General features: G+C 37.1%; 1 long non-coding RNA gene across 1 annotated transcript in view; it reads left to right on the top strand.

Moving 5' to 3' along the window:
• Nucleotides 1-18,708, top strand: part of LOC103892978 (uncharacterized) — a 225,962-nt gene that overhangs the window by 8,454 nt on the left and 198,800 nt on the right. Inside the window, exon 2 of the long non-coding RNA XR_657119.3 lies at nt 4,826-4,969. This is a non-coding gene — a long non-coding RNA (uncharacterized LOC103892978). The remainder of the gene's footprint in view (nt 1-4,825; nt 4,970-18,708) is intronic.

Raw genomic sequence — 18,708 nt, 5'->3', positions numbered from 1 at the left:
TTGTTGTTTTGTTAATCATCATGAAAATCCCTAATCAACCATGCTTGGTTTCTTTCCCATACCACCCACCCCATTCAGGAAGATTCTTTGCTCTCACAACAAGCAGAGTCAAAAGAAGAAGGAAATGGAGACACCGAAGGCCGTGAGGATAGAAAAAATGAGGCTATTCTTGTCCAAAGCATAGAGGTTGAGCGTGGAGGGAGGGTCAACTAAAGTGGATTCTTATTGGTCTGCCCTTTGAGATCAGACCCTTCAGCACAATCTGTCCTCTTTCTTTTTTCTTTTTTCTCCAATTCTGGAGAATTATCATTTATCCTCCCTGCCATGATGTAGATTGTACAGGGTTTGGGACTACTATAGTGCCCCTTTCATAAACCTGAAGTAGAGTTTCTCAGTAACAGAGAATACCTGCCTCTTTCTTTCTGTAATGCTCATAGGGATGATATCATTATGGGCTGTGCTGTACCCGCGTACCATTAAAGATATTAAGTCTTTCACCATGATATGGCAATTTAGTTACACATTAAACAGTTGACATTGTGCAAAGGAGACCTCAGAAACTTTCAAAAAGAGTGAGAAGTTCTCTTGATGGGTACTTCACAGCAAGGACACCTTGTGATGACTCTCCATCCGGCCTTCTCTGATCTGGAGCACAAGATTGAAGCCTGGGATTGCAGATCAAGCCGTAGTCTGTGGCTTGGCTCACCTGACCTTCCAATGCATTCTTGAGGAAATGAGTCCCTTTATATGTCTAAATCTACTTTACTACCTGCTTGAGACCCCAAGTGATGCTCTTTGGCAGCCTGGCCCCTAGCACAATACCAGGGTGCCACCACCCAGGAGCTATCATCACTGCCCTTTCCTGCCAGGTCACCCTCAACTCAGGAAAACAACATCACAGGTCTGTCCCAGCTACAGTGGAAATGAAGCTCTCAGGTCTCCTTCCAAATGCTGCTTATATTTTTATTTACATATTTTATTTGTGCTACCTTTTTCTCTTCTTACTGTATCCTGACTGTATTATGAATTGCCGTATATACAGAGATTGTGTCCCATCATTTGCTTACATTTTATTGAACATTAAACACTGGTTTTAGCACACTTTAGATGTCTGGTAAATATTTTTCATTGATTTAATACATACAAATTATAACAGGAGACAGAATAAATCTAATCACAGATAAAGACTCTTGTTCAATCTCTTTTAATAGGGATGTACTTTTGAGATAACATATTTCATGAAATGTCTATATCTTTTCAACACCATCTAGTCACATAGAATAGACCAAGCATGTTACAACCCAAAGGTGAGGTCATTCATGAAGCAATCTTAGAATTGTGATCTAGTTTCTAACAGAAGGCATATGCCCCATTTTGTTGAGACAAATGCTTCTGGTCTCCTGGCTCAGATTACAGAAATATTTTTTTCTAAAGAGAGTCAGGACTTATTTGGATCTGTCCTTGTAGGAGGGAGGCCTGAAGAGACATAAACAACCCAAGTGACAAGATTTTTATTTCCTATGTATGACTAGTTATGGTGTACTTTATAATATGAGTAGCATATCTGCTTCAAATTGAGAAAGACAAAGTTCAAAAAGGTTAAATGACTTGCTTAAAGTCACACAGCAACACATGGCCAGGCTTTGCACATTCTCCAGGTTTGATCAATCCTGTGCATGGATGCCAGCTATTAGACAAAAGGAACCTATGCTCCCCAGAGGGCTTGGGGGAAGAACTTCCCTCTTGTCTGAGTCCTACTTGAGGTTGCACGCATTGTTCCATCTTGCCTTGGAAGGTGATTGTTAGTGAAGCCCCTTCCAAACTATTCTTGTAATAATTTCCATCCTGAATCCCAGAAAAATTGAGAACACCGGGTGGGGTTCTGTCCCTCCTGTAAATCTCCTGGCTTGTTGCTATTTATTTAATGATTAATCCTTCAGCACTGCCTTGTTAAATAGAAGGGTAATATTTTCCTTCTGACTGGGCTGGATGGGCTCCCAGTTCCAGTCAGGTACCTTTGGGCCATGTAGCTGAAGATGTATAATGTGCCTTTTGTTTTGGCCTCTAGAAACTGAGCTTGTGTGGTGGTGAAGGATGTTCCTAGTAGTGGATTTTCTTCTGTTTCTCAAGTTTATGGTTAAGAGGAGAACTTACTATAAAGGTTAAGCTTTTATAACTGAGAGAACCAAGAAAGAATTAGAGTATCTACAGCCTCATATGCATGTGTTGTTCCTTTAAATATCTGAGATCACTAAAAACATCAAATCTCCCTAATTAGTACTTTTGTAGCTCTGAAATTTGCAAAAAATATTTTTAATGTGATAATCATGGGTGAATTGTCAATATCTATAGTGTGTTTGCATTTGTTCAAAATAATTCAAATGTAACTTAATATTTTCTAATTTACAGTTAATTGACTGCTAACAGGAAGAGGGGGAAGAATAAAAAAAATGATGCCACAAACAATTGGAGAAATGACTTTAAGCTGAGACCCTTAGTGACCTTAGAGACAAAAATCTGAAATTAGGTTGAAGTGAAATAAGAGATTTTCTAATGAGAAACATTAACTTTTTAGGGGATATTGCAGTTTCCCACCTCGCACAAGAATGGCAAACAGGTTGGCTTTGGAGTATTTATATGCATGCATTGGTTTGTGTGTGAGAGTTTGTGTGTCTGGATGCCATGGGCCTGTGTAGTTTTTGTGTGAGTGTGTGATAGGTTTTCCTGAGTTTGTGTCACTATGGCCCTCCTAATCACTTTCTGTGGTCACTCTCACCTTGACAGGCTTGGGTGCTGTTAATTAAATCTTCATATTTTTAAAATCATTTCCTTTTTATATCTTGATTATCAGACTCAGATGGTGATGTTGATGGAAGATTTTCACAAAACAAAAATGCAAACAAAGCAGAAATTTACCACCAAATAAGAAATCTAAAGGTGGAGCTATGTTGTGCAAAACAATCCTATTTGCCATCAAATAAGCCCAGACTTATCACCTCAGTCAGGGGATATACACCTCCAGGCTGCAGATGGCTGATAAGGAATGTAGCTTGAGGGCAATAGCCTTGATGTAGCATCCTTTTTGATGAGTCTCAAGCTTCGCCTTTTCAATGAAGACCTGCCTACTGTACTATGTGAATCTTTTTTTCCTGAACTCCTATAATCTTTTTAAGCCATACCTGTACTTATTTTTTCATCTTTTATTTTTTAACATGATTTAACAAGAAAGCACCGAGAGAAAATACTTTGTATAAAGATCTTTTATCTCATATAGAACCCAGTACAAAACCATGCTCATTTTCTTTGCCCAGAAATTATTTATAGTTTTATGATTTGATTGAATTCTATGTCATTAAGAGAATAGTGTTCAGAATCCCAAATACAGTGGCCTAAAACTTCTTTTGTCCTAAATATTTGCAGAAGTTTGTGCAATGTGTTGAGATACAGAAAGAAGTAGATGACATGATTCCTATTCTTGGGGAAATCTGTAAAGGGAATATATTCTGTGTATTTTACCCATCCTTAGAGAAATAGTTGTAGACTTAGTCAGGGAATGAATAAGTTTTTGAAATAAAGTTACCTATTATTACTGTTGGGTCAATATTTCTCTTGGTAGCCCTTGGGTTTATATAATACAGTGAAATTGAGTCTGTTCATTTCAGCAAAGGTGAGAATAACAAGAACAGCTCAAGGAAGCAGATAATATAGTATTTCATTCTGTTTAGTTTGATATATTTAGATATTTGATATCTCATTTAGTGAGTATCCCATGCCAGGTATTGGGTTAGATGCTGAGAATACAGAGATTATTCGGTTACAATCCCTGCCTGTATAGTTATCAAGATATTTTAGTAGGTAGTGAATTTTCCTGTTGTGTTTTGATTGTAGAAGTGGAAACTGAGATCACAGGGATTGTGATAAAGCATGATGGAAATCATGAGAGGATTTACTTATGAGTTTCTGTGCCTCAGTTATTTATTTATAAAATGGGGCTTATGATATCTACCTCTCCCAACCAGCTGGATTATTGTTAGAAGGAAATGAGATAGAGAGATGCCAAAGCTTGCTAAGAGGTTATAAGTTTTCTCACTCATAAGGCATTGTTTTTAGTGTTTTCGGATTTCCACCATTTCAGCAGCCCCTCTCTACAGAAGAATGAGTGGTGTCTGAGACACTGACATTGGGAACTGAATTGGTCCCAGGACCCACAGAAGACTTGAGTCTAACTTGTGGACTAGGAATGAACAAGAGGAAACAGCACCCCTCCTTTAAAGGCCCATGGCCTGTCTGCTTCTCAGAAGTTTCTTGGCATGGTTTCCTGGTGGGATGGGTAAAAGCGCAGACGGCCCCAGAGCAGACAAAGGATACATCTGTGTGTAATGTGATGTAATTCTCCAACATACATACCTATCAGGGATGCATAAGTGTTTCCAAACCACATTGAGGAAAGCCCCATAGGTTTTAAATAAAAATTATGAGAGACATTTTCTAGAAAGTAAAGCCATGTAAATGTGTGTTTAAAACTTACCCCTTATCCTCTCCCTCTGTTAACTACACACTGTGTACTATACATTTGACAAAAAGGGGCAAGTGTCAAGTTATGGCAGCTCATTTTCTGGATCTGATGAGTTGGCATGCCTATTGCATTTATGGATCGGGGAGGACCTAAATGCTGAAAAGATGTCTGGTCCAGGAGTAAGATCAGCAGCAAAGTCTCTCTTACTTGGGATGAGACCAAAGTGGTTACTACATATCCCAGCAAAGTTTGTAAAATTCCTTCTCTCTGCAGTTCAGCCCCTAGACAGTCCCCTACTCCCTCTCCCAGTGCAGAACAACATGTGGATTACTCAGTACAACCTGTTCATCACATCTTCCTGTTCACTGCAGAATTATGGAAATATTCTCTGAGCTGCTTTCCTCCCTGCCCAACGAGTCATCTCTGTGTGAAAGGCCAACCTTATAAATCCTGGTATGTATTGTCCTCTCCCTGTCTCACAGATCTACCGTTGCTAAATTTTCTTCTCTCTTTTCCATTTTAAAACTTATCTTCTTATTTAAAAACGTATGTCTTTAAATAAGATTTTATCTTTCATAATGTGGAAAAAAGAAAGAAATTACCCTTTGGAACTAATGCTTGCTGATGTCTTACTGATTTACTGGCTCTCTCAGAAGTGCTTTAGATATACAGACTCATTTAATCGTCACTGGGACAGATACTATTAGCTCTATTTTAGAGATGAAGAAGTGGAGGCAGGGAGAGGTAATATTTGAATGCCTAAGGTCGGGGAACTGGTGGGATATAATGGCTCTGAGATGTGAATCTAGGCCGTTTGGTTCTAATTGTCATGTTTTGTAATAACTACATACGTACAGCTTTCTCCCACACCTATTGCCCCTTCCTGCTATTGCTTTCTCTTCAGATTCTCAAGAAACCATCTGCTTTTACAGACCTGACTTTCATCCCACCCTTTTACGAACACTTACTGTCTCATATTCATTACCACAACTCTACTGAGATCTCTTTTTCAAGGTCATCTTTGAAACTCAAGTTGTCTCTTCTCATGGTCAGTTCTAATCCTTCTACAGATATGCAATATTAGCCTAAGTCCTTCTCTTTAGTTACTTTTGCTTTTACCTAATCACTCCTGGACATCCCCCTAGGGCAACCTAGAAAGAATAATTGCCAGAAGAATATAAGAATTGTAAAGTGAAGGAGACTGACATTCCAACCTAGGATTTTAGTGATATTAATAAGTTCCTGAACTATAATTTAGTTGGAAGTGGTGAGAGGCCACGAGGAGAAAAAGGGGTCAAAGTATGTGTGTAGGGAGGGGTGGGGAGGGGGTGGGTGTGTGTGGGGATATCCAAGGCTGTGGACCTTGTTATAAAGTTAAGAAAAATAAGAAAGTTTAAAAAAGGATTTGATTTGGGATATAAGTTAAAAATTTTAATTTTTAAATGATATGCTTGAAGTGCTGGCAGTGTATCCAAATGAAAATATTCATTAAGAAGTTGAAATGTGAACTGTAACCTTAGAACCCATGGAAATAGGTGAGATTTTAAGAGGGAGAATACTGAGAATGACATTAACAAAATTTTTTTCACACCAGTCCTTTGCATAAAAGACAAAATCATCAACTTAAAACTTAAAGCCTTTCAAAATCTGGCAACGGACATTTCAATTCCATTCAGGCCAACAATTGAGTGCTTATTATGTCAATAAAAGAGAACAAGAAAAAAAGACACTTTTTTTAGTCAGAGTCCTTGGTTGCAAACAACAGAGACAAAGCCTGAATAAATTAAGCAGAAAAGGAATTTATTGGAAGAATACTGGATAACTCCAAGAATAATTGGGAAGAGTAAAGAACTGGCCTCAGAAAATGAGCAGAAGCTGAAGTAGGCTAGTGTGTGTGCCTGAATTACATCTAAGAAGATGCTACAAAAAGAATCTGACCTACAATACTAGGTCTGGGTATTAGAAGTCACCACTGACATGGTTGCTGGGAGATGCATGCCGTCACCACAGTTAGAGGCATTCCAATTTGCTTCCTGTGTCTTTGCTTTATTTGCTCCCAATTAAAGTCCCAGGGAAAATATGCAATTGATTGAGTTTCAAAGAAGTGCCTGTTGTCTAGCTGCCAGGAGCTAGGGAAAACATATCTGTCCTCCAAGGGAGTGAGTTCCAATACTGAGTAGCCCAAAAAGGCAAATATGCAATTCAGTTGCTATCTTCTTAAGAACTTATAGATCAATTGAATCAGACAGACATATAGTAAAATGTACTAAATTAAATACATTCCATATAGTACAAGTAAAGAAAACATTTAAAAAAAATCTGGCACCTTTACAATTTGACCAATTGATTATAGTTATACTTTTTTCAGTAAATATGAAGAAATTTATCCCTCACTTCTGTCTGTTGGAAATCCATCCATCTCTCTTAAGTTACAACACATATATCATGCCCTCTCTGAAAACTTTCCAGACAGTCCCAGTGACCAATGATCTCCTTCTTTGGTGAAATTTTTGTTTCACTTTTGTGGCACTCATCCTGAAGAGAATATCTGTCTCTTAGATACATTGAACTAACACAGTGTATGCATAACACAAATATTCAATAGACATCAGTTAGGTGACAGAAGGATGCAAAATTTTTAAATTGTCAAAAACCAATTAATCGCACAATTCTTAATCCTCCCACACATGCAAAAATTACAAAAGATTTGGGAGTTGATGATTTGAGGGTAGATTTTTCAAGATAGGTATTGGTGTCTCTCCACTTGAGCTAAGTGAGAAGAGGTTTGAGGAGACCCACTGCAAAGCTGAAGAAGCTGATCACATCTGCTTCCTCAACTTCAAGATTCATATCTGAAGCACTCTGGAATGGAAGGGAAAGTTTTCATTTTAAAGCCAGTTTTGAGTTTTTTTTTTAAATATCAGATTGGGGATTTTAATTAGTAAATGAAGACTATTTTGTGTTGTATAATTTTTATGACATAAGAATAATCAGTAAAGCCCCTTCCCCCAGACAGATTTAAAGAGACTGGATGAGAGTGATGGAGTGAGGGTGGGGCTGGGGATGGGAGAGAAAAAAGTACCTTGACTTCCAATTACACTTTGTACATCTTGTTTCGTTAATGTAATGGTTACCTTTGTCATAAAGAATTTAATAATCATGGTTGCAGAACTGTAGTTGAAGCTTGAACAGAAAATAGCCTTTCTGGGGTTATATACCTTATGATTCTTCTCCCTCACCAGTTCCATCCCATGTAACTCTCACTGTCACTATCATACTGTTCATGGGGAACACCATAGCTGATTCTTTGATCTAGGGGCATATTGTATCACTCTTTTGTGGTTTACCATGTTGGACAAAGAGACTGAGCTTAGTCTGGTATCCTTCATTTCTCTGAGCTGTGATCCTAGCCCAAGAGATCCTGTCTACAAGGAGGGACTTCTAAGATTCTGGCAATCTTTTTGTTTCCTCTCTTGATACCGATTTCTGTTTTCATTTTGCTACCAAGAAATTCTTCAATTTTCAAATGCCTTCATGAGCTAATGAATGCTCAATTCTAAAAGGCAATAGTGAAGTCTGTCTCAACTATTCTCTATATAAATGACTTTACACGGCATGTTCATAGAATCAAGCATCTAATCAACATTTGATCTAAGATTTAGGGAATGCTCAAAGTAGAAGAATTGTTAGAGGTCATTAGGCCAGCTGATCTTAACCACAATGTTGACGCAGGTAGAGGAACTAGGAGGTGTGTCATAAGTCAACTGTCACTGAAAAGAGTTAAATTCTTAAGTATGTGGATGATATTTCTTTTACACAATAGAGCATTTCAGGGTTGCTTCTGTAAAAACAACTATCGTACTTTTTACAATTTGTTGTGTGCTTTCTTGACTAGCAGAAAAAGGGATAAATGGCAGCCCAACTTTCTGTAATATATGTGGGTTACACCTCATCTTTTCTGTTTTAGACATAATGATGACTGCTGCTGATGAACTATTCAATATTGTGGTGCCAAATCTACTGTGAAATATTTCCAAGTCACATTGCACCTGCTTTCTCCTCATTTCTAGCTCTCCTTGCATGTATAACACATTTAATTTACTGTATACTTCCAGGTGGTAACTGTAATTTTCCTATGTTCTTTAATATGAGTAAGCATTTAATGTTTCTGTATCAGGTCCATTGGACTGAAAACCTTTTAGTGGTAAGGTCTATAAATTACAGTATTTCCAGCCCTATAAGTATATAATTGGTTCTTGATAAAATTAGGCATTGGCTAAGTCCTTTGGAAATCTAGTGTAAATATATTTTTCCTCTTCAATTATCTTAATGAGTCAGGCTAGCATCAATGTCTTGAACTAATTATAGAAGTAAATATCTAAGGAATGATGAGACAGAAAACAGTCTTTTTAACCCCCGGCATGCATGACCTAGCCCAATGGAGAAGACAAGATGTATTATGTTCTAAAAAAATTAATCCTTCAAGAGAAGGGTTTGTTTGAAAGAATTTGATTTACATTAATCACCTAAATGTTTCTCTTTTCTGGTCCTTTCCTTCAGATATATCTTTCCTGTTGGCTTCTTATTCTCATAACAATAGCACTCAGCCCCTTTTTTGAACAAACTGTCCACACAGACAGAATGCCAATGCAGCTACCTGTTTAGTGACCTGGAATCAGCTAACTGGATACCTTAGTAGTATAACACTGGTTCTTCCAGCTTTAAGTTTTAAGAAAATTGAAAATGTTCCAGTAAACTAAGCTATGAGTTACTTTCATACTCTTACATTATATCAAACCTAAGTTTGATACACTGACTCTGCCACTTAGATGTTTGACCCAAGACATTGCTGATTCTCTAACCCTCAGAGTCTTCATTTGTCCAAAGGTTTCAGCAATATTTACCTTATTGGGTTATTATAAGAATTAAATAAAATCACAACAATCATATTTAAAACCCTTATATACCCAAACGGCAGGTACATAGGGTGTACTCAGTGCAGAGTGATTACAAATAATAATAGCAAAAACACATTATAGTAAAGGAAAACTATGTTCTTGTTTTAACAACACTACTAATTAGCTGTCACTTTTGTTGTATATTTCCTTTATGTATTTCAATTTATGTTCATATTTAACCCGCTCTATGTATGTTCATATTTAATTTTTTGTTTTCTTTTCCCTTCCCTTTCCTTCCCTTCCCTTTCCTTCCCTTTCCTTCCCTTTCCTTTCCTTCCCTTTCCTTTCCTTCTCTCTTTCTCTCTTTCTCTTTCTCTTTTGCTTTCTCTTCCTTTCCTTTCCTTCTGTCTTTCTCTTTCTTTCTCTCTCTTTCTCTTTCTCTTTTTCCTTCCTTTCCTTTTCTTTTTCTTTCATGCCAGGGTCTCACTCTATCACCAAGGCTAGAGTGCAGTGGCATGAACACATCTTACTACGGTGTCAACTGCCTGGGCTCAACTGATCCTCCCACCTCAGCCTCCTGAGTAGCTCAGACAACTGGTACGTGACACCACACCTGGCTAATTTTTAAATTTTTTTGTAGAGATGGGGTCTTGCCATGCTGCACAGGCTAGTCTTGATCTCCTAGGCTGAAGCAGTCCTCCTGTTTTGACCTCCTAAAGTGCTGAGATTACAGGCATGAGCCACAATGTCCAGTCTGATGTATTTCTTCACAAATCATTCTGGACCAAGAGAATTCATGTTTAAAATGGTAATCGGGGGTTCTGGTTCTGGTAATGGTGGAATAGTTTATATGGAACTAATCCTTCAACAGATGATAAGTAGAACTTTTGGGGAAAGTATTTTTAAAAATCCTGGTAATAATGTGCTTAGATAAGAATCATCAATAAATGTTAATGTATGAAAGTTTGAAAATAAAAGGGTATTACTCATCATTTTAACTTTGTCATTATTTGTACTTTGTAGTTATTTGCACTTTAGGAAGTATACTCTGAATATATTTTGATTTCTTTGTACTTTAGAAAATGCATTCTCAATAAAGTATTTAGCACTAAAGCGGCATCATATCAGCAAATTTCTCTCATAAGATTTAGAAAAAAATTATATATGTGTATGTATATATATGTACACATATAAAATACTTATAAATGAATAAATACATGGTCTGGATTATGTATAAAAAAGGAAAGTAAGGTGTCTACACTGAAGCCTATAAGATATGCCTTAGATGAATTAAAGAGCTAAACTAATGATGAGATATGCCATGTTCATCGATTGGAAGAGTCAATATTGTAGATATTTCCTGTAGTTGATTTATAGATTCAACAAAATTCTAATAGATCTTTAAAATTTTTTTACAAAATAAAAAGATGATTATACAATTTATATGGGATTGCAAAGACCTGGAATAACTCATAACACATATTGAGAAAGAATAACAGTGTATTTAAACCACTTGATTTAAAATCTTACTACAAAGCTACTGTAATTAAGAACATGTGGTATTTGTGTAAGAAGAGATATATATATATATTATATATATATATTTTTTGTTATATATAAAATATGTATATATATTTTGTTTCTTTGTTTTATATATATATAAAACAAAGAAACAAAGTGGAGAATCTAGATGCAAACCCACATATCAATTGACCCATAGTCAATTGGGTACAAGTGGTTTGTTACATAGATAAATTATACAGCAATGAACTCTGAGGTTTTAGTAGATCTGTCAACAGAGTAGTGTACATTGTATCTAATGTGTAGTTTTTTTTTTTTTTTTTTTAATCACTAGCCCCCTGGCCATGCTCCCCCATCGGAGTCTCTAAGTCCAGTTGGATAAACTTATAGGAAAAAGTGAACATTGACCCCTATCTCACAATACACACAAAAATTAATTAGAGCTGGATCATAAATTGAGACATAAAACTATGTTTTTAAAATTAAAAATAAAACATATTTTGAAAACCAAACATATTTGAAAAAATCAAACACATTTAAAAAATATATTTAAGAAGCAAACATCTTTATGACCTTGAAGTAGACAAGAACTTTTTAGCAATGACACCAAGCAAACAAAACATAAAATAAAAAAATGATCAATTGAACTTCACCAAAATGAAGATCTTACACTCCCAAGGAATAATGATGGTTCATTTCAGAGAGAATGTAAAGGTAGAGAGTTGATTCCTTTGATACTGTGTTATAAACTGGAAGAGACTAGTTTTACTCAAGTTGCTCAGTTTTCCATAATTATTGGAAATGAGAATTGACGTTTGGGTTAATTTCAATTATAAAGGAATAAAGTTCTAGTTTTACACAGTTTTACTTAGATTTCAAATCCATTATATGAGTTGGAAATAAGCATATTAAGGGGAATATTGTTCAAGGAATGCTGCTTTTGGGCTCAAGATGTGTAGTTGTTGTATATTGCTAGAGAAACACCTATTCCTCTGTAGCTGTTTTCTTGTCCAGTATTCTGGATTTATTGGCCAGTTTACCTAAATACTTGTTCCTTCTATGTTGATATGAAATGAGTCCCATTTCTGCCATTTATCTGGTAATAGATGTGTGCTAAAATGGTCCAAGAAATCCATTTTTATGGCTAAAATTTTCATATGACAGTCCATAATCAGTTAGTTGCAGTAGCATCATTTTCATAAGTTCTTTTTCAGCTATTCATGTTTTTGCAGCAATGTAATAATTTAAATTTAAGGCTTTCCCATGGAGCTCAACTGAAGACTGTGGTTATAAGAACTGTTTTAAAGAAAGTTTCTCTCGGTCATATCCCTGGGATCTGTGGAAAAATTGCTTAAACTTTTAAAAACATTTTTTCCTTACAGTGTGGTGTTTTTTTTTTTTTTGCCCTGGGCTGACACATTCACAGGGTTTTGGGGAGATTGAAATAAAATATAACTGTCAAGTTATTTTTTAAAAGTCTGAATCATATCAGTAATATCAACTGTTTGTTACATTTTGCTGTTATTGATGTTTCTGCACCCATTCTGCCTGACCCTCGTCCTGGGACCTGATTCTTTTAGGCTTGACTTCTTCCCTACATACCTCCTCCTACTAGTTGACAAGGATTGACTAATTGTTAACTCTTATTACCATTATGCTTTCCAGAACTGGAAAGAACTTGTTCCATGGTCATTGTTTCCCATTGTTTGGTCGTCTGTGTGGGAGATTTTTTTTTTTTTTTCCTTTCACACAAATCTGAAGTGTTTTATTTTAGGGACATAAAGCTTCCTCTGAGTCTTTGCTTTTGGTTACGTCCTTTCAGATTATTTTTCAGATCCAAACTGCTTTGTGATGGGTGTAATTACCTATTTCATTAAAGACTAAATATCACACTGATTTGTAGGACAATTAATTGAGACAATTATGTGAACTGCTTATCTTTATTTTGTGTGATGTAGGCACAGCTGATGTGTCCTCCAGTCTTGGGATGTAAGCAGCGAATTAGGTTTCAGAAGCAGCGAATTAGGTTCAATGATTTTGCTATTTCAGGTGGCAAAACAAAACATACCATCCATTTCTGAGGGAATGGATAGCCCTTTTACATCTCTGCTTTATCCCACACTGATCTTCCTTTTTCTCCAGGTATCAATTTGATTTCAATAGTATGGTGCATATTGAGACACTGCCAGCCTTGGGAAGACCAGGCAATCCACATCCAGTGTGCTCTCTGATTAATTCTCTCATTTGATATACACAATCTTCTGTAGCGTTGTCAATACAGATATTATTCTTCCAAATTTCAGGTGATAAAACTGAGGCTCCAAAGAATAATCTATTAAATGATAATGAATGAGGAAAATAAACACGCTGGGTATTTGATTCCTGGTCTAGGACCAGTTTCTCCATAATCAACAGATTCCAGTCAAACAGCAAAACAGCAAATATAAGTAAATTAAAAAAAACAAAAACACGAAAATGGTAACACCTTAATTTGAATGCAAAGCCAAACAACAACATTTACAACAATGAAGTTAAGACTCTTAAAGCTTTTCCAGTAAATTGCCTGATTATATTTGATAACTTCTTTCATGCAAGTACATTTTATTTTTACCCTCTACTTAAGTGTCTTTCTAGCTTAATCTTACAAATAGCATATTCAGTTCATACATAGCTAGAAACACTTCTTGTGATTTTCTCCCTCCTTGCTCATGTTTTTTCTGTCTCTCCCTTTTTTTATGATTATGGCAACATTGACAGCTGTGTTCATTGCGATCTATGGCTGCCTATACCTTTAAGTACCTAGCTTGGAAATCATTTTTTCCCTCTAGATTTGAAAAATTACACCCCGTCTTCCAATTCAAGATACACGGAGACAGAGCTGTGCTGTCTGCAAGAATATTAGTTCTGAGAATAGGATTGCTGTTTGCACCACACACTCTGCTCTCTTGCCAGCAATAATCAAAGCGAGCTTGTATTTCTTTAAGGACAAAGCCTCCCGGTGTGTTAATTTGGCTCTCAGTGACACTACATCTTGTCAGAGGAGTGAGAGAAATGGGAAAACATACACCAATATCACTGTCAGCCAAGTGGCACATTTTTCTATGTAATCCATCTCTGGAAAGCAAGGGTCTTTGGCTCCCATCTCTTGGTGATTCTCTAGGCTCTGTGAATGCTGCAGACTCAAACTTCTCATTATGTCCAAGGGTAGGACTTTTCCCCTGTGACGGCTCACTCTGGCCCAAAGAAAATTCTGTTTCTTTGCCATAAGAAATGATGATTTAGGGGGCATCATCTCTCTACTGTCCCCTAAATGGGTTTTATCCCATGGTACAGAAGAAAGAGGGGGTATATCATCAGATAGGCTTTGCTGTAACTGACTCCCTGATGGTGGGACAATTATCCTAGTGTCAGTACCCTCGTTTGTAAGATGATGACATTGTTGCTTAACTCTTAGACCATGGTAAGGATTAAGAATAATACCTGAATTGCTTTGTGGCCACAACATTTATCCACTTCTCTTCTCAGAACTGAGGTTGAGTTGTGAAGCAACAAAATAACAACTTAGCTTGGAGGCTATCTTGAGATATATTTCTAGGTATTTCAAATGTGGCTAAAATGGGGAGCTGAGGCCAAGAGTGTCATCCCACACAGTTCCTGGAATATCTGTCTGCTCATATCAAATATTTCAAAACTGGGGACTCATTGAGCCCAACCTGTAAACTTTTAAAGTTCCGATGATCATTCTTTGGCCAGTATAGTCACTTGTGTTGTCAATTAATTTTAAGTACCACCATTCTTCTGGGTTTTGTAGACAACTTTCTTCTACCTCCTATTCTTGGGCAATTCCTTACTCTTCAAGCTTGCATTTTAGCATCAGGTTTCTTTCTCAGATGTTAATGCTTACACTAATGGTTGTTGGTTCTAGAAATCATTATTATTCCTTTGAATTAGCAAATGTTTCCCAAATAGCTTGCTAAAGAGGAACTGGCACTTTCTTTTCCTCTTTCCTTTCTCGTCAAGAATGCTCTGGGTTCACAGCAACCACTGGAGCCTGTCAGCATGCCCATCAGACTGCAAACCAGCCCAGCTGAGGGGAGCACTTGCGGGAAGTTCTCAGGGTCTGCCTGTTTGGTTTGCCTCTTCCTGTTTGCCTTGTAGCTTTAAATAATGCGGTTGCTTCACAACCACTTGTTTTTTGAGTAGGGAACAGGGCATATTTTTCTAGCAGATAAAATGACTTCCCACCATTCACTCTTTGTTATTTCCCCTTTCTGAAGGGCAGTCTGATGAATGCAGGGCAATGTGTAATACACGTTTTCCTGTTTTCTGCTCTTTCTCCATTGGGCTTGTCAGTCAGTAGTGGGCTTGGTTCTGAGGAGGATGTGGCATTCATGAGAAAGAAGTCAAAGAGCGTTTGTGTGATTAACCTTCTCAGAGAGCACATATTCTGACTCTATGTGAAAATCAGGTTCCAGGGACAGTTAACAATACCCATGATGCTCAATATACAAGCCATGAGATGAGAAGTCAGTCATTAATAAAAGGGAGTCATAGAAACTCAGTATTATATCACTATTTCCTGAGATATCATATCAGACAACCTCTGTAGTAACCCACTGGTGAATTGTGATATGATATTGTTGATGAGACACTAATCAAGTGCTTAAATTTACTATGGAGAAAAATAGAGAAAATAATGTGTTTAGGGTCTAGGCCATTTTGGCAAAAATTCTTTGACCATTCATCATTTCTGATCTTACATCCCACAAAGAAAATTTCCCTCTGTATCATTACCCCCATCTTCTTCACTGAAGGCTCAGGATCTAGCCAGCTTTCTATCTCAGTTAAGCTTTACCCTTCTATTAGCAAATTTTGGAGCCCCTTTCTGCCTCTAGAGGTTGGTTAATGTCTACTAGTTCCAGGGGAGAAGATTGATGTTGCCCACCTATCTCATACCAGTGGTATTGAGTGGAAGTAGTTGTCTGTGTAGCAACTAGGAATATAAATTGGTTTTCAGCACTGCATTCATAATGCCAATTTTTCAAATTAAATTTTTATCAAAAAATATCAATTTAGCTTTAATTTATATTTCCTAAATACATTAAAAATAACGTATGGGTAGGTAATGGATTCAGGCCATGGGTAGTTCTAGTTTGTGAAATCATTCAGGGTCATACTGAATAAGAAAATTTTGTTTATGTGGTGGGATCTTAGAAGGCCTCCTAACTCAATATGTCAACAGCCTACCTAGTTTGCAATCATAGTTACCACTTAGTTTATTCTAAAACCTCTTTTAATAATAAAGCCTTTCTCACTGGATATGCAAATATCTTATTATAAATGAACATTTATTTTAGGACACAGGAATAGGACTAGATACGAAGTTGAGTAGTGAAGAAAACGACTAAGGGAAGGGTACTGAGTGTAAAGATGAGGTATATTGGGTGTACAGTTTTTGCTTAATACACATTTTTTTCCAAAAGCTGTCCCCTTGACATATCTTGGCAAGATAAATGCAATGTGGTAATCAAATCAGGTGCTGGGCTCCGAGGCCCCAGATGGAGGGTCATGAGTCAGCCATCATTCCTTGGTCACTCCTGTTGGCAACAAGCAATGAAAACCCATCTTCAAACCCCTTCAGAGGCACCAACTGTTCCCTTTACCTCTTCTAGTGTGAAGGAGCCACATCAGCCAAGTATGATTATCTCCTCCTACTGCTCTGTCATTCTGTTCAGTTGGGATGATCATGAAGGAAAAAGGAAAATCATCTGGGCCCTTGGATTAGCCAGAGCAGATCCCTGGATTTGAGAATCACGAGTTCACAATTTTGAAGTGAGGGATTATTCTGTGAACCTCCAGTGTGTCAGAAGAAGGGAAAAGGTCTTATAGGAGAAAGAATGAGAGAGGCTAACGTGAGTCCGACTGGCAGCAACTCTTACATTGGAGGCTCAGTGGCCTCCAGCATTTCCCTTGCTCTTGCCTTAAGAGCTATACCTATCCATTGGGAGAGAATGATCCCTATTATCTCCCACTGAGAATTTCATGAAAGCCACAGTAGGGAGGAAGAAGAAGCTGTACAAGAGTTTGTCTACAACTGAAAGGAACATGGACAGACTTCAGCAATGACAACACTGCGACCCGATTCCTTCTCCTAGTATGACAATTAGGATAGGATGTAGGCCTTCATGTATGGCATAGGGTAAAAGTGTGATGCTATCTCAGAAAGACTAATCACCATATAATAATAACATTTGCTTAAGCCGAAACAATATTTTAGGCATGGTATGCATTCTTATGTGGTAAAGGGCATGGGAAGAGCTGATGAAGAAGTTAAAGATGTGTCATTGGCTATAAGCTGCTTGTAGCCTAACTGAGAATTTGAAACTTATATAAAGGAAATAGTTTAGGGACTAAACTATTGAAAAAAGTAACATTGTTAACACCATAAATAATGGCCACAAAACAATGGTTTGTTTAATTTTTTTTTTTTTGGCATTTCCCAAAGCAGCAAAGATTGCAAGAAGGCAGAAAGGGAGTGAAAATAATTTAAGAATGAATGTGAAGAAAGGCAAATTTAAATTCCCCTCTATTCCTTTTTTGAATTGAAAAGTTAACCATTAAGAGGAAACTTTCTCTCACTTTATAGAGCTTAGATTTCCCTCCTACTTCTTTGGTTATCAAAAATTCACAGATCTACAGCAAGTCCTGTCTTTTCTGTGAAGCCTGAGTTTATCATTCTCGCTCACAGAGATGTTTTCCTTTTCTTAAGTTTTTTTTTTTTTTCATTTACCTTTTTTCCTATTCTGACTTGGTCCGCAGTTTCTAATGATGGGTGTCAAGCCTCTTAGGGGAGGTATCTGAAGGAGTTTGTCCTTGATGAGAGAGGATCTCAAGGCTAAAAGAGCCATAGATGAAGCCTTGGGGGTTGATATGTTTGTGAAGACAAGACCAGGATGGGAGACAATTGTTTCTTCCAAAATTGAGAGACTGTCACAGAAAGAAGTAAGTAGGTTTCTCCTCCACTGTTCCAGAGCACAGAACTAGGGCTAATAGGTAGAAAGTATTAAAAACAAATTAAAGATTCCAAAATAGAACATAGAATAGTGACCTTCACTTCATCTACAATATTCAAGACAAACAGTTTGTCATCAGTTAGAAACATTTGTGTAGGGAATCCTTAAACTGGTCTCTAGGTTGGAATAGATTAGATTATTTCAATGATTCCTTCTAAATTTAAGACTCTAGGCTGGGTGTGGTGGCTCATGCCTGTAATCCCAGCACGTTGGGAGGCCGAGGCAAGTGGATCACCTGAGGTCAGAAGTTCAAGATCAGCCTGACCAACATGGTGAAACCCCATCTCTACAAAAATACAAAAATTAGCCGGGCATGGTGGCAGGTGCCTATAATCCCAGCTACTCATGAGGCTGAGGCAGGAGAATTGCTTGAACCCGTGAGGTGGAGGCTGCAGTGAGCTGAGATTGTGCCATTGCACTCCAGCCTGGGCGACAGAGTGAGACTCCCTCTCAACAACAACAACAAAAAAGACCCTATTATGTCAAAACTATAGCATGAATTATATATACTTTATATATAGTCTGTATTTATGCTGAAAAATTCAAGTATTGGTAAGAGCAGAGAAAATCACAGGTAAATGACTCATTCAGACTTCAACTCCCTTATATTTTGTATAAATCTTTCCAGAAATTTATTTATATGTAAATTTCCTAAAAATAAATATTTCACATATTATTATCCAGTCTGTTTTTCCATTTC

Source organism: Pongo abelii, chromosome 17, assembly GCF_028885655.2.
Source record: "Pongo abelii isolate AG06213 chromosome 17, NHGRI_mPonAbe1-v2.0_pri, whole genome shotgun sequence".
NCBI classification, from domain to species: Eukaryota; Metazoa; Chordata; class Mammalia; order Primates; family Hominidae; genus Pongo; species Pongo abelii.
This window is presented reverse-complemented; position numbering and strand designations above follow the sequence as displayed.